General features: G+C 27.9%; 2 protein-coding genes across 6 annotated transcripts in view; one reads left to right on the top strand and one right to left on the bottom strand.

The window, feature by feature from the left end:
* Window positions 1–15715, bottom strand: part of LOC119601849 (alpha-protein kinase 1) — a 273362-nt gene that overhangs the window by 245809 nt on the left and 11838 nt on the right. The window lies entirely within an intron of this gene.
* LOC119601847 (voltage-dependent calcium channel type A subunit alpha-1) overlaps window positions 6152–15715 on the top strand; it is a 139591-nt gene continuing 130027 nt past the window's right edge. For 2 of the 3 annotated variants that reach the window (XM_037953039.1, XM_037953038.1), the window contains exon 1: window positions 6152–6869. The gene's annotated coding sequence lies outside the window, so the exon portion shown is untranslated. The remainder of the gene's footprint in view (window positions 6870–15715) is intronic. The other variant, XM_037953037.1, reaches the window with a different exon arrangement.

The raw sequence follows: 15715 nt of genomic DNA, 5'->3' as shown, positions 1-15715 counted from the left end.
TACGGACCTCACTCAACCTGTATACCTAGAATGAATGTATCGAAATGAAAAATGTACTGGGTTGAAGAACTTGTCTTTGCCTTATTTCAAGGATTCGTATATAGGTCTACCCATTACGTCTCTAGGTGTTGTTGTCGAATCAACAGAGACCATTGCATTTGCGTGATTGTAAACGAAAGTGATGTTTTCGAATCTCGGAAGTTAAGCAACGTGTGAGCGATGGTCAGAGATTAGAAAGCTCAAGTATTCGAATAAAATGTTTGTATATGGACTGGCGAAACCATATACAAAATCGCCACTAGCGTGTTCTTTACAAGTCACAGAGAGGGGCTATGGTGAGTAGCCTCTAGCTCACGCTGTTGTAGAAAAAGACTACGTTCCACTTGTTATAACTATATTGTGATCTCTGATACATTCCGCGGCACTCTAAATCGGTTCTGGAAGAGTAAGTTGGACACCAAAGTGTCTTATGCTTTATGGTCTGGATTTGATTCAAAGACAAAAGTGTTCTAAGGACTTTGATATTAAATTAACTGGTCATCGTTTAATTAGATTTTCATCCAATAAGTTGGATGATATCAGATTCCCAGCAAAAACTTACATTGACAATTACAAGTAAGTACTTAAATAAGTCATTAGGGAGTTCGAACCTCGGTTATTAGATTACTTAAGAGTAATGCAGACGATATGTAGTATTCATTGAAAAGCAACATGTTGTGTTAGTACAAGTCATTGCTGGGTTATTAGAGGATGCTGAATAGCTTTAGAAAATAGAATACTGAATATCATACAAAAATCGTGCAAAATGAAAAGATTTATCAGGGGAATGTTTCGGCTTTTTGAATGGTATATTTTGGCTAGGATTCTCATTCTCATTTTTCATTCTATTTCAAATGATAGATTTACCTTTTATCTTCTTTTTATTTTCCTTTTTCTCTTTACTTTATTCTGAAAGGAAACACAATGAACCCGTTTGGTATGCACCATTCTTAATTAATCTAAGATCAACTAATCGGAATTTTCTTAAATACTGTGGCACAAACAATTAAATATTTTTTATACAATTTGTGGATTGTAGTTGCTCTACCTCTAGTACTTTCTAAGAAAAAGCCCTGTAATTTACACATGGTATTACTGTTGAAATGAATAAATTTAACCAGCTTTCGTTTTTCTGCAGCATTTTGGTAAGGTGACATGTTCTTTTTTTAAAACTTCCGAAGAGATTAAAAAGCTCTTGGAATGTTATTTCAATAACTTTTTTGTTATTGACAGCTAAAGAATTGATTTAAAACTCCCAATAAAGGACGTATATATACTATTTCAAAAATGGACCATAGCATAGTTGTCAAAGTTTCACTGATATTATTCCTTACCGAACAAACAAATCAGCTAGAAAATAAACTATGAAACATAAACATGCTTATGCATGCTCAACACAAAATGAAAGGTGGAGAAGCACCCATACAAATACACGAAATATGGTAATTTTTGAGTTTTTTTTCTTTACTTTTGCCCTGTTATGTACCCTTATGTATGAAGTGAATTTGTACAAGTCTGTATGTGAGAGTTTATAAATTAATTCAATGATTATAAATGTAAGAAAGAAACAAAAAAATAAACAATGAGCAATGAAAAAAAAAAAATCAAAATTTGGCCTGGAAAGTCAAAGAAAAAAATAATACATACACGAAAGGAAAGAATGAATGAAAAACAAACTGTAACGAAAGGAAATCAAATAAAATAATAATGGAGTAAAAATAAAACTTAACGAAACTTTTTTCTAGTCTCTTTTAATACATTTTCTTTTCATCTTTTTTTTTTGACACACGTGCTAAACATATACAAACTTACACATACAAAAATATGTACTTATTTATGCATGAGTATACGTACAACTACACACGAATGAGAGTGGAAATGCGTAAAACCGAAAGGAGAATAAAACATAAAAAACGAATTTTGAAGAATAGAAAAAACATAACGAAATTGAAAAAAGAGGCTGAAATGACAGCATAACAAACAATCACTGGGGTTTTCCGTTGAGTTTTCAGCACAAACATTTTCATTTCGTTTACAAATAGAGAAATGTTAAAATCTAATTAGTAATTTACAAGGGAACAATTAAATTGAAAAAATAAGTAAATTAAAAAAAAAAAATAAATAAATTTGGAAATTATAATAGAAATGTTTTAGTTTTTTAAAGAAAAGCAATAATATAAAAATAATAAACAAAAAAATTATAAAAGAAATTTTATCTATAAAAACAATTTTAGTGTAAAATTTGTATTACAATTAAATAAAAAATATATATAAATAACAAAATAATAAAAATATATAAACAAAAGTGTTCAAATATATAAAAATAAAATTAAAAAATAAAAGAATGTTTAACTAATATCTAATAATTAATTTATAATTTAATAAATTTTTATATTTTTGCTAATTTTTTCCATTTAGAAAATCTTAATTAAATAATTAAAACAGTGTCTTAAAAAAGTAAACGTATAAAGTATTTTAAAAAGCAAACGAATTAAACAAAATTCGAAAAATAATAGTAATAAAAAGAAATCGAAATTTATGTACAATATTAAGTGACAATTCTGAAAAAAGTATTTAATAAAATTTAAATAATTAAAGCATTTTCTAATTTGTTTTAATTAGTTATATGAAGTTAAGAAAAATAAATATTAAAATAAAATATTCTATATAAACTCTGCCTTATAATTTTGCCTTTAGAGTTAACAACATCCAGTCTGGCTGTCTCCATTGAAGTATAAAACAAGGTCAAATGGCTCATAAACCCCCAGAGGGATTTTAATCTTAGTTTTGTTATTATTGCTTAAAATTGGCATTAGTTTGATAAAATTTATAATTTTACAAGCTCCAACTCTGAAAACGATATTCTGAAGACCTGCAGTAGTTAGATCAGTTGTAACAAAGTAATTTTCATCAAATGACATGATTCGATGTCAGTAAATCAATTTTTTAGTTACAACAACAGAATATAAGCAATCAAATTAAAATTTAGTAACAAGAACTATTCAAATTTTGTTGCCTAAATCGATTCAGTTACAACAACGAATCTTATATCTCCTTGAGAGAGTTTTGTACAAAGTAAGGAATATTTTGAAATTGGTAGGACACACAGTTTTATTCTGTAGAATGTTTTATTCATAAATTTTCAAATCATGTTAAACTTTTATCTCACGAGGAGCTTTTAAATTTCAGAAACTATAAATAACATTCTTGAAATCTCTTAAATATTCTTATTATAAGAACTAAAATACAAATTAGATGAATCGTCATCAATTCCTTGGATGTCAATGACAGAATGATGACGATTGATGAATCATCATCAATCCAAGGTTTCTTGCAGTAATAACTGGACATTGGATACTAAGCAGACTTGCAGATGTTGTCTTGTCAAAACGAAGTCCCTTTAAATCTATTTCAACCAACATTTCGGTTATATTTGGCCCAAACCTTTAAACTCTCTTCTGAAAAATAACCTTATAATATCGACATTAGTATAATGCTATTACACCGTGCAACAGTCATTTCCATACATGAAAAAATCTATGTGCACAGGAAACTGTGGACCATTAGTACTAACTCTGTGTACTCAGTTTTTCATAATCAGCTCTTATGCTCCTGTAAAAGGACTTTAAAATTTAAAGGGCATGCGATTTCAAAAGATGGAATTCCAAATTTATATAAAAATTTTGGTATTAATATTAATATCAAATGCAGCTAAGAACCTCTGCTTCAAAATAATATGATTTATTTCAATTCATTAGGATTAAAAAAGAAATGGAAGCTTAGATCATTTGTTACAAAAAAGTAGTTTAACATTTTTGTTTCGAAAATGAGACCTATTTCAAATTTAATTTCTTTTTCGATAATAATATAGATAGAATGTATAGATTCCCAGCTTTTATTTCATACCAATATTAGCATCATAAAATACATATAAATATTTTAAATATTCGTTTGAAATTGTAAGTCCTTTAAATTTTGAAGTCCTTTTATTAGGACAAAAGAGCTGATTATAAAATTGTTACAGGGTGTTATTATTAATTATTTCATATTTAGTAAGGCTAACTGATTCTATTTGAATTACCATGTATCACAAAATACGCTACATCTGGATAGAGCATATTTCTCTTGACGATTTTGTGCTATACTCTCTCTCTCTCTCTATTCCTATTACGTAATTTTATGGAACGGATCTTAAGGCAATCGAGCTATGTCTAGGCCCACAGTACGGGCCTAAAATATTCCCTTAATATTAAATATTTATAATTATAAAAAATAGGTTAAGTTTAGAAAATTTCACAAAATATTTGAAATTTCAAAAACAAATTGAAATTTCATAAAAAAAAATTTTTTATAAAAATTTAAAATTTCAGAAAAATTTTAAATTCAATAGACAGAATTGAATTTTCACCAAGAATTCGATTTTATAATAAAAATTAAATTTGTTACTTAAAATTTGAATTTTTATTAAAAATTTTATTTTTCATAAAACTTAGACTTTTAATTAAAATTTACATTTTGCACTTAAAATTCGACTTTTCACTAAAAGAATTTAAATCAAACTAACAATTAATTTTTCACTTACAAAACATTTGAAATTTCAAAAACAAATCAAAATATCATAAAAAAATTTAAAATTTATAAGAATTCGAACTTAAATAAAAATTCGAAATTCAATATAAAATTCTAAATTCAATAGAAAAAAAAAGTTTCACTAAAAATTCTATCTTTCAATATTGGTTTTTTCACTAAAACTTTACTAGACTTTTCACTAAATTTTTTACTTAAAATTCGAATTTTTATTAAAAATTTTATTTTTCAATTTTTCATTAAAAATTTTAAATTTCATTTAAAATGTAATTTTCACAAGCTAAATACTTGAAATTTCAAAAACAAATCGAAATTTCTTAAATAATACATTTTATAAAAAATTTTATTTTTATAAAAATTTGAAATTTCATAAAAATTTGAAATTGACTTAAAAATTTTAATTTCACTAAGAATTAGATTTTTGAATAAAAATTTCAATTTCACTAAGAATTCGATTATTCAATATTTTTTTTTTTTTAATTAATTTAAATTTAGTTTTTCACTAAAGAAACCAAAATTGACTAAGTATTCCAAGTTTTATAACAATTTCGTTAGGAATTAGAAAATTCACTAAAAATTCGACTTTTTTTCAAATTCTAACTAAAAATTTCATTTTTGTATTAAAGAACCAAAATTTTGATATTTTACTTAAACTTTCAAATTTAAAAAAAAATAGAAAAAAAATCTCAAAATGTTCGAATTTTGACTAAAAGTTATATTATTTTCCAACAAAATTTGATTTTTCATTAAAACTCTCTACTTTTTGTTGAAGTTAAATTTAAATCATTTTAAGAGTTTCTACCAAAAAAATATATGATCAATACATATGAATACTTTTTTGAGATACTGTAACATCAATAAAAATCATGAAATAAAACATCAAATTAAATTGGTAAATTATCTACCTATTAAAGGTTCGTTTTGGAAGCCAGAAATTGTTAATTGAGTGAAAAAAAATTAAACTAAAAAAATAACAAAAAGTCTGGACATAAAGTTTGGAAAACGAATGGGAAAAAACCAATTAAATCTAAAAATTATTAAAAGAATGAAAATAACAAAAATAAACTTGTGCAATAAATTAACACAAAAAACACAACTGTATAAAGTGTAAAAAACGTATTTAAAGAGGTGCCTTTTCAAGGCCTTCCAAGAAAAGAAAGAATCCTAAGAAAATACGCAAACGATCAAAGAAAATTATCTGCAATAAATTCATCATTTTCAACAGCATCATATGTAAATACCAGCTAACTAAAAAAATCATATAAATTAAATAAACTCGTAAAAAATACTCAAATAAAACAGATCTCTGTCTTTCTAACTCCACTTTAAAAAAAATTAATTTCCATCTTTAATTAAAAAAAAAATAATAATTAAAAATAAAAGTAATAAAAAAATAATCTGTGATTTTTGTGATTTATTTTAAAATTAATTTTTCTTCTTCTCTCTCCTCGTGCAAAATAAAAAAAAGTTTGAAAAAAATTAAAACACAAATACAAAAAAAAATATTAACAAGAAATGAAATATATTCAAAAAATAATCATCTGTATATAACAAAAATCAATCACATCATTAAAAAACAAAAAAATATGTATAAATATTAATGATAAAATTAATTAATAAAATAAAAAAGAAAAATCAATAATTACTAGTATGAAAAAATTTTAAAACGCGTCCAGTTTCCTTAAAACAAAACAAAAAAAATAGAAAAAGAAAATTTAATAAAACCGCTTTTAATACTTAAAAAAAAGAAAACAAAAAAAGTTTTTTTTAACAAGAAAAAAACTCTTAAACCAAACAACAAATTGTTCAGTCGTTCCGCTGTATTTATTCACTACTTATAACCTGTAAATCTATATATTCATTCCTACTTAGTCCTGTTTCTATTTCGTTACACATACACACAAAGGATTGTGTTTGTGAGTGAAAAAAAGTGCGTGAGTGTTCTACACAACGTCGCCGTCTGAGGCCATTAAAATTGTTTAAACAAATATCAACAACAAGAAAACTACAAATAATAGCAACAACTATAATAATAACAATAACAACAAATAATAATAAACACAACCAAAAACAAAAATCTATATAAAAATAAATATTAAATAAATTAATAGTTTGACATCGTTGATTACATGCCATGTGTATGACGTGTCAATCTACACAAATGTGTGTTGCCGTACATCTGGTGTAACACAATTATGGCCGAGCGGTCGTCCTATAATTATCAGAAATTGGATATATTGACGGTAGGTTTTTTTATTAACTTTTTTTAATTGAAATTTGAATCAAATTTAAACTAAATTTTAACTGAATTTCTATGTTATAAGTTGCAAAAAATCCGCTCATTTTATATATGATTTAAAAGAAAAAAAATCGGAGGAACTTTGAAATATATTTTTCAGAACTTATCTTTGTCATATCACCAAATCAGAGCTAGCAATTTACGAATAGACTACAAGTTATGATATTTTAATATATCATAAAGTGGCGTTATAAAAGTTCGATAAAATGTTTGCTTTAAACGTCTACTTTGCTATGCAATTTTGCTCCGAAAGTCCAGTTCTGTTGATCTTGATCAAAAATCCAAAAGGTTATATAAGAGCCCTCTACATGATCACACTTTACGTATGTAAAGTCTAATGAAAAAGTAAAATGAAATTCTATTCGTATGACAAAATAGAGAATAAAAGTCGTATCATTTATATTTTTGTGTTTACACGGTTGTTATAAAACAATAACAAATTAAGATGGAAAAAGATGTTTCACTTTTTTTGTATGTGTTTACATAGAAATACATCCCTGATCAATGCGACTTGCTTGTTTTTTGAATCATTTCAAGAGCCATACGACTGTCAAGTTTTGCATCCGTATTTTCTCTCAATGTGTGATGGTTTCATTACATATTGCGTTTAGACGATTCCATCGTACTCTTCTACACAAAATTTTGACAGACCATATTACTTATGTGCTCGTGTAAAGGGGGCTTTAATTAGAACGGTATGTATATGCACCTATATTGATTCTATCGTGGGGGTTGCTGGTGACCTCAGAAGAAATAATCGAGTGTTGTTAAATCCCTTGATCTTGAAGGCCAACTGATAGGTAAATTTTTATAAATAAAATTTTTGCTGTCGCCTTATGCTACATAACGCCACTCAATTCTAACATTATCTCGCCTGATCAATGTCCTTCGTATTTTGTAAACAACCATTGATCATGGTATGATCTGACCACAAGGCCAGCTCCGTTCTAAGACGATGTATCAATGTCCGTCTGTCTGTTGAAAACACGATAGAGGCCACAACGAAGCAGCTAGAGAGCTGAAATTGTATTGTTGAAGTGTTGGTATTGAAATAAACAAAATATGTCTAAGATTTCACCTGTCCCCCATATAAGTGAAACCGCGGTATACAACTTAAACATTAGGTAGCAATTGTAACGAAATTTTGTTAAAGTTTGTTTTAAGTACCCAGAAATTATGGTGAGCACAGGTCCATAATTAATCCTATAGAAAGTTCCCTTCAGAAATGACTTTCTTTTATAACACTCTTAAAAAGCATGTATAGCGATGAAATTCTCTATATATGGTTATTTTATAAGAAACGAAATATATCTTCCAAGTTTTTTGAGGATCGTTTCATAATTGAACCGACTTCCCAAATAAGCTCCCCTTTATAAAATGCGTTTAAAGCTCATTACTGGATTAAAAATGCGAGTACAGCTATAAAATTCAACACAAACTACTTTCTAAATAATCTCCCTATCAAATTTATTGAAGATCATTCGATATCTGACCCTACCCCCCTCATTACTGGCTTTAAAATTCCAGTATAACGATGAAATTCTTTAAAAGCAAGTTTTACACAAAAGATCGGTCAATAATTGACCATTCGCTTTATATAAAGAGTTTATAGTTCACAATTGGCCTAAAAATACAAATATGACTGTGAAATTTACCACAAACTCTCTTTAGAAGAACCAAAGTCTCTCTACCAAATGTTATGATCGGTTGATAATTGATGCCCCATGTCAGACCCCTTTCAGAAAATTACTTTAACATATATAATTTGTTTAAAAGCATCATAATAGTTTAGACATAAACAACTTTTGTACAACTATAGCTGTGAAGTTCCATTGAAGCCTAAAATATTATTGACTATTTAATAATTATAAACATTTTATGCATTATAAACAAAGAAAATATGAAACAAAAACCAAAATAAAAAAGTAGGCTGTAAAAACCCGTTGAGTCAATTAAAAAATTAATTGGTTCAATTAAAATTCAATCAAATTTGTAAACTTCTATATATCGGTTCATAATAAAATGTAATATTGCAAAAAACAATATATTGGTTTATTATAATTTTAGGAACATTTATTTAATTTCTCTGGAAAGACTCAGAAAGTGTTATAAATATCCAGTGATAATTGTTTCTGTTAATAGTTCACTAAATTATACATTAATTTTTATGCGAATGGACAATAAATATATTTTTTCAAATTATTTAGCAACTAAATGGGCAATAACTGTTTTATTTCATTACATTTCCCATCAATCTGGGGCACTTAGCAATTGCAAGCGAACTATTTTAAAATTAATCTTTTTAAAATTTATATAAATATATAGACACAAAAACTTATACTATATCGTTCATTTAGTGCAAGAGTGTAGTAAGTAAAGAATACAGTTTTAAGAAAATTTACTATTACTATTTTTTAAATTGAGTTAGCACTGTGTTATTTTGTAAATAACATTTTTCCTCAAATTTTCTGAATTCTTAAGTAACGTACGAATCGGGTCCAAATCAAGCCCATTAATTAATTAAATTTTTCACATTCTTAAATCATACTTATTTTTATTTCAAATTAAGTATGAATTTGAACTTAAATTAGAAGTTATCTATTTGTTAGAATTAATATTTTTGTTGAAATGTTTTAAATTCTGAAATCAAGTACAAATCGAGCTCAAATCAAGCCCATATAGTGATTAATTTATTCTTTTATATTCTTAAATCAATCTTATATTTGTTTCACATTAAGTATGCATTTGAGCTTAAATCAAACCTAAAATTCCCAAAATAAGTACATTGTAAGATCACTTTGACCCAAAAAAAAAAAAAATGGAATCAAGTATTTTGTACTTAGTTTAAGGAAAACCGCTCCGAATCGATTTGAGTATGTATCACTTGCTGACTGTATATATTCTACTAAAATGATCTAATTTGTTCGATTATATATGAAGAACATAAAATTAAATTTCCCCAAAGTACTCATCAGAAAATTGAAAAAATTTTTAGTTAAAGCAAATGTTCTAGTATAGTTATAGTCTATATTTATACCCTACACCACTTTAGTGGGGTGGGTATATTGGGTTTGTGCCGATGTTTGTAACATACAAAACTTTACCACCTTAAAGTTTACCAATCGGCTTAGAATTGTTTTCTGAGTCGATTAAGCTATGTCCGTCTGTCCGTCCGTCTGGCGGGCTGTACATGTAAACCTTGTGCACAAGTACAGATTGCAATTTTAAAGATAATTGGATGAAATTTGGCACACACGCTATTTTTGGCTCAAGGACGAAGCCTATTTATGGTTAAAATGGTTAAAATCAGTCCATTATTTCACCTAGCCCCCATACAACAGAACACATTGAAGATAAATGCTCTATTATGAAAAATAAATCACATTTAATATTCATAACTGGTGTAGGGTATCATATGGTCGGTCACGCCCGACAATACTTTCTTACTTGTTTTTCTTATATGCACATACTTTATATATACCGACATACATTCATGTGCATTTTAATTAATTTCAATTATTATAGTGAAAAAATTTACTGCAGTCACATGTCCTGTAAAGTTGTTGTGTCCTTTTTTATATACATACATACACAATTTTTTCAATCGTTGTCGTTTTGCCTGCTTTATATATTTTTGTCTGTTTTTGTCATACAAAAGTCAAAGTTTTTTTTTTCTCGTATTATTATTAAAAATACTACAACAATAATAAAAAAAATACGCATGTGTTTATTTTCCTTTAAAAACAACTAACAACATGCAACATGCAGTGTAAAGAAAAAATAACACTAGTTACTCATGCTGGTTTGTATTCGTGGCTCCTTTTTTTCGAACCTAAAGGGAAGGGGTCTCTATATCCTGGTATGAATACCAATAGCAAGTACTAAAACATGCAGTATTTATGGTTTCAATGTTGTTAATAAATGACTTTTATATACTTTTTACATACATGTATGTACATTGTACAATTATAGCAACAGCCTTCTTACAGTATTGTGCATAAACATAGGAGACATTTAGCTGGAACATATATACAAACAAACATATATCCTTTTTTATGGTATAAAAGATACACTTTTTTTAAACTTGCATATACACATTCTGAGTTGTATTAAATAAAGAGTAAAAAAATGAAGAAGTAGAAAAAATAAATAAATAAACTTACACTCAAACATGCTTAAAGACACACACGCACGCACAAACTGTATCAAAGTGAAAGTATGCCATGGTTCAAACGAGACTAATGTTAAGTTATGGTGTGTATATGCTTTTTTTTAAACTTTAGTTTTCAACTAAATTGCATGCAACATATAAACATAGGCATAGATTTACAAGTACATATGCCATACAGTGGTTAAAAAAGAAGATTTTTTCCACAAAATGTTTTGCAGGTTGACATTTGGTATAAAACTGAAATTCTGAAAGTTTTACTAAAATGGGGCAAGAGACTATTCTCTGGACCAGCTCATGGACTGGTTTTGAATAGCGTATTAATTATTTTTATTATTTTATTAACTAGTCAAATTATATTGACTAAGTAGTTCATTGACTAATCTATTGAGTACTTAGTCTGTGAATTAGACCATTGAGTTGTCTATTTACTGGTCTGTTAACAAGTATATGGACTAGTCCTTGGACCAGTTAATTGATTAGTCCTTCTAGTAGACTGATTACTAGTCTTTTAACTAGTCCATTGACTGAACAACTGACTAACAAATTGAATTGTATATTTAGTAGTCTATTGACTGGTCTCTTAAGTAGCATATTGACTTTCTATGGAATAATCTGTAGACTTGTCTCTCGAATTATTGACTAGTATAAGGATCTGTCTGTACAGTTTATTGATTATTCTATCCAGTATACATAATAAAAATAATTGAGTGATCCGTACTCAAATCAGAAGTACGTTAAGGTATGGGTACTTAAACCAAGTACAAAATACTTGATTCAAGTATGGATTCGTAAAGTACGAACTACCTAATTAAGGGCTTAATTTGACTATTTCATTTAAGTGATCTTACAATCTGAACTGCATACTTAATTTGAGATAAAAATAAGATTGATTTTAGAAAAAATAAGATTGATTTTCGAAGTACGTAAAAGGTATGGTCCTTAAACCAAGTACAAAATACTTGATTCAAGTACGGATCCCTAAAGTACGAACCACCTAATTTAGGTCTTAATTGGACTATTTGGTCAAAGTGATCTTACAATCTGATCAAAGTGATCTGAATATTTTTGCAAAAATGTTAATTACATGTATATGGGGGATGTCTTCCGATCGTGATGTTAGTCCTACTGAATAAAAGTTTAGACAAAAATTTTCAGCAGGAACGATCAAGAAGATATATTAACCTTTCTGGACTATTGACTAGTCTTTTGAGTAGTCTATTAACTAGTACATAAATTAGTCTATTGACTGGTCTTTTGACTAGGTCTGTTAGCAGGTTTATTAACTAATCGATGAATAGGTCTCTGGGCTATTGTGTCACCTTATCTGTGGACCAGTTGATTGACTTGTTCATTGACGAGGCTATTTACTATCCTACTGAGTAGTCTGTTAACTTGTCTATGATGTGATATACTGACTAGTCCATTGATTGGTCTATTGACTAGTTAATTGAATAGCTAAAAAAAACTAGTTTTCTCACTGGTCTATGACTAGTGACAATTCTATGGACAAGTCAGGTGACTAATGTATTGCTTGGTCTAAGGATTACTCATTGGACTAAACCATGTGTAGTCTAAGATTTTTATCAAATTATTTTAAACATTTTAGTCTGATTACAAGTTTTACATGAATAGAAACAAAGAAGAACGGACGGACAGGGTTAAACCGGTTCTAAAGGTCTAGCAAACAATAGCTAACATCTTCAAAAGCTTTTGATACGTTTTAAAACCAAAACTTTCAATAGTTTCAGTTCCACAGTTACCATAATACAAGTGTATATTTGTAATGGTATTATTGCCGTTTAATGCTGTGGTGGTTGGTTCAATATTTGATTGTTTAGTTGGCTGTTTGGTGGTGACGATGATGATGATGGTGGTGGTGGACTCAAGTTTGCTCGACGCAATCGTATCACATCCCCATTATTGTATTATGAACAAGTGTTCAGATATATAAGTACGTGTATGTATGTATGTTGAAATAAATGTGTGTTAGTAGTGACACAGTTTATTTTTATATATTTTTACTTGTTTTTATTCTACATTGTTTTTGCTATTTCTTGTTTGTGCTCTCTTCACTCATTCCACAATAAATTTTGAAATTTTACTTCAGTTTATTTATTTTTTTTTAGCTGGACTGAACCCTTATTGTTGTTGTAACCAATAAAATTATATTGCAAAGAACTTTATATTCACGAGGAGTAAGAAGTTTAATGTTTTGTAATGTTAGCATGTATCAAGCAACAACAATATTGTTGGTTATATATCGTGCATGTGATATCAAAATAGCAAGAAATAGCAATGTATGAGATACAAATTCCTATGAAGTAAAAAAAGTCTACATTTTGCCTACTAAAGTCATATGTATATACATTGCGCAAGGGTCGCAGGGTCTTAGTAGATTTAAAAAATAACGACAGCAAAAGTATGCTGCTGTTTATTTTTGCTTTCTTTCTTCTTTTATATTTTTTTTGCATTATGGAATTCAACAAAACTTAAATTGTATGTACTTTAGAGAAAACCGGGGTATATGGAAAATATATGTATAGGTTTGTCTTGTTTGAAAATGTACATATTAATTTATTACTATGTTGCTGTACAAAATACGTGTTCGTTTTTCTTTTCGTTTTTTTTTTTTTTTTTAGTTTTTCTTCTATGACATGAAAACTCAAGGCAGAAAACATTGCCCTTAATGGTCAACAATTAAGAAGAAAAGAAAAAAAAAAAAAGACTTAAACAACAGAAACAATAACAACAATATTAGCAAAATAAGAAATGAGGTCACTTTCCGTATTTGACCGATATTTTTCTTATATTAAAAATAGAGAAGAAGAAAAACAAAACAACTGCAAACAGGAAAATATACATAAATGATAAACGTTTTATAAATCCATTAAAAAATATAAAAAACACAATATTTTTTTCTTGTATTTTTGTTTGCATTTTCGCCACAAACATTCATACTTAATTTACCTTTGATTAATATTTATGCAGAAATATGAAAAAAAAATCATTAAATAAAACATAAGCATAAAATCAAAAGATTTATTTCTATGGACTTCAGTTGGCAATCATTTTTATAAAACTAACTTGGGGGTAATGTAAATGTGTCTCATTTAAATAAAAGAATTATCTTTTTGAGATTCAATCAAAGTATTTAGTAGCTTTACGCAATTTTAAAACCCTTTAACATGGCCGAATACTACATATAAATAAACAAACGTAACTGCACTGTTCTAATGATAAGGTAGAGATGGTGGTTTTATGATTTTGGTTCTAACTGTAAGCTGTTGCTATTAGAATGACACTTATTCTGAATCTGCTTAGTTGAGGATTATTCTATAATCAATATATTGATCATAGTCTATCGTTCTGGAGGTCTAGGGTTCAATTCCCATATACTCTGTTTTACAAGTGTTAATTGAGCTCTTTGAGCATCTAAGACTAAATGAAACAGAAATTTTACAAAATAAGTACATTGTAAAATTACTTTGACCCAAAAAAAGGCTAAATCATGTTTTTAGTACTTTCGTTCTTGAATCAAGTATTTTGTACCGTACTTATCGTACTTCTGAAACGGCTCCGGATTAATTTGAATACGGGTTGCTCAATTTTATGTTTTTTGCTGTATGAATGCAAATTCAAACTTCACCAAAAGAGTACATTCAGTCGAAACTAATAAATAATTTCAAAATTTTTTATCTAATAACTAGCATACAAACTAGTCTATTGACGATTCTATAGAATTGTTTAGTCTACAACTAGTCTATTGTATAATTCGTCGACCTAGTCTATAGGCTAGTCTACATCCAATTCTGTTAACAATGGACCAGTATATTGGCTAGTCTATGGAGTAGTCTATTGCATATCAGGCATGGAAAGTTCAGTACTATTTATTGTACTTTTTGGACATAGAAAAATACTGCAATACTTCGCGACTGATTAAGTATTTTTTATAATTGGGAACTTACTGTACACAGAGGGAAAAAAGACGTTATAAAATTATACATGTCTGGTATAAAATTGACACCAAAGTGTTTATAATTTTTCAAGAACGTTGTCAAAGTATGTACGGATAGTTGTCAAACAAAAATATAAACAATACACAACGTTATCAAATCAGCAAAAAATTATAATTCGTTGTCAAACCGAAACGTTGCGTTGTTGAAATGACAATGATTCGTTGTCGAAATCACAACGAAGGATTGCCGAAATGACACAAAGCGTAATTGAAATGACAAGAATGCGTTGTTGCAATGACAACGATGCATTGTCATTGTTGTCATTGCCGAAATGATAACTGGGTGTTATAAATTTTATACACATCCGTTGTCTAAATGTTAACAAACGTGCTCGCTTCTGACAACGGATTGTATTGATTTCTGTACTTTTCTACCGGGTTTTTCTCTCAGTGTTAAGTAGTCAATTAACTACTCTAAAGACTAGTACGAAGACTAGTTTATATAATATTCAAAAGTCTAGTCCACAGATTATCGTCCATTATCTTGTCCAAATGCTCGATAGATTAGAAAGTAAATTATTCAATAGAAAAAAAGAAGAAAAACAATTTAGTACTTTTAATCCATATCTTGTCCAAATGCTCGATAGATTAGAAAGTAAATTAT

Source organism: Lucilia sericata, unplaced genomic scaffold, assembly GCF_015586225.1.
Source record: "Lucilia sericata isolate MDLA Ls3-8-SP2 unplaced genomic scaffold, ASM1558622v1 Contig000193F_arrow, whole genome shotgun sequence".
Classification (NCBI taxonomy): Eukaryota; Metazoa; Arthropoda; class Insecta; order Diptera; family Calliphoridae; genus Lucilia; species Lucilia sericata.
The sequence above is the reverse complement of the archived record's forward strand: the minus strand, read 5'-3'. Positions and strand labels throughout refer to the sequence as shown.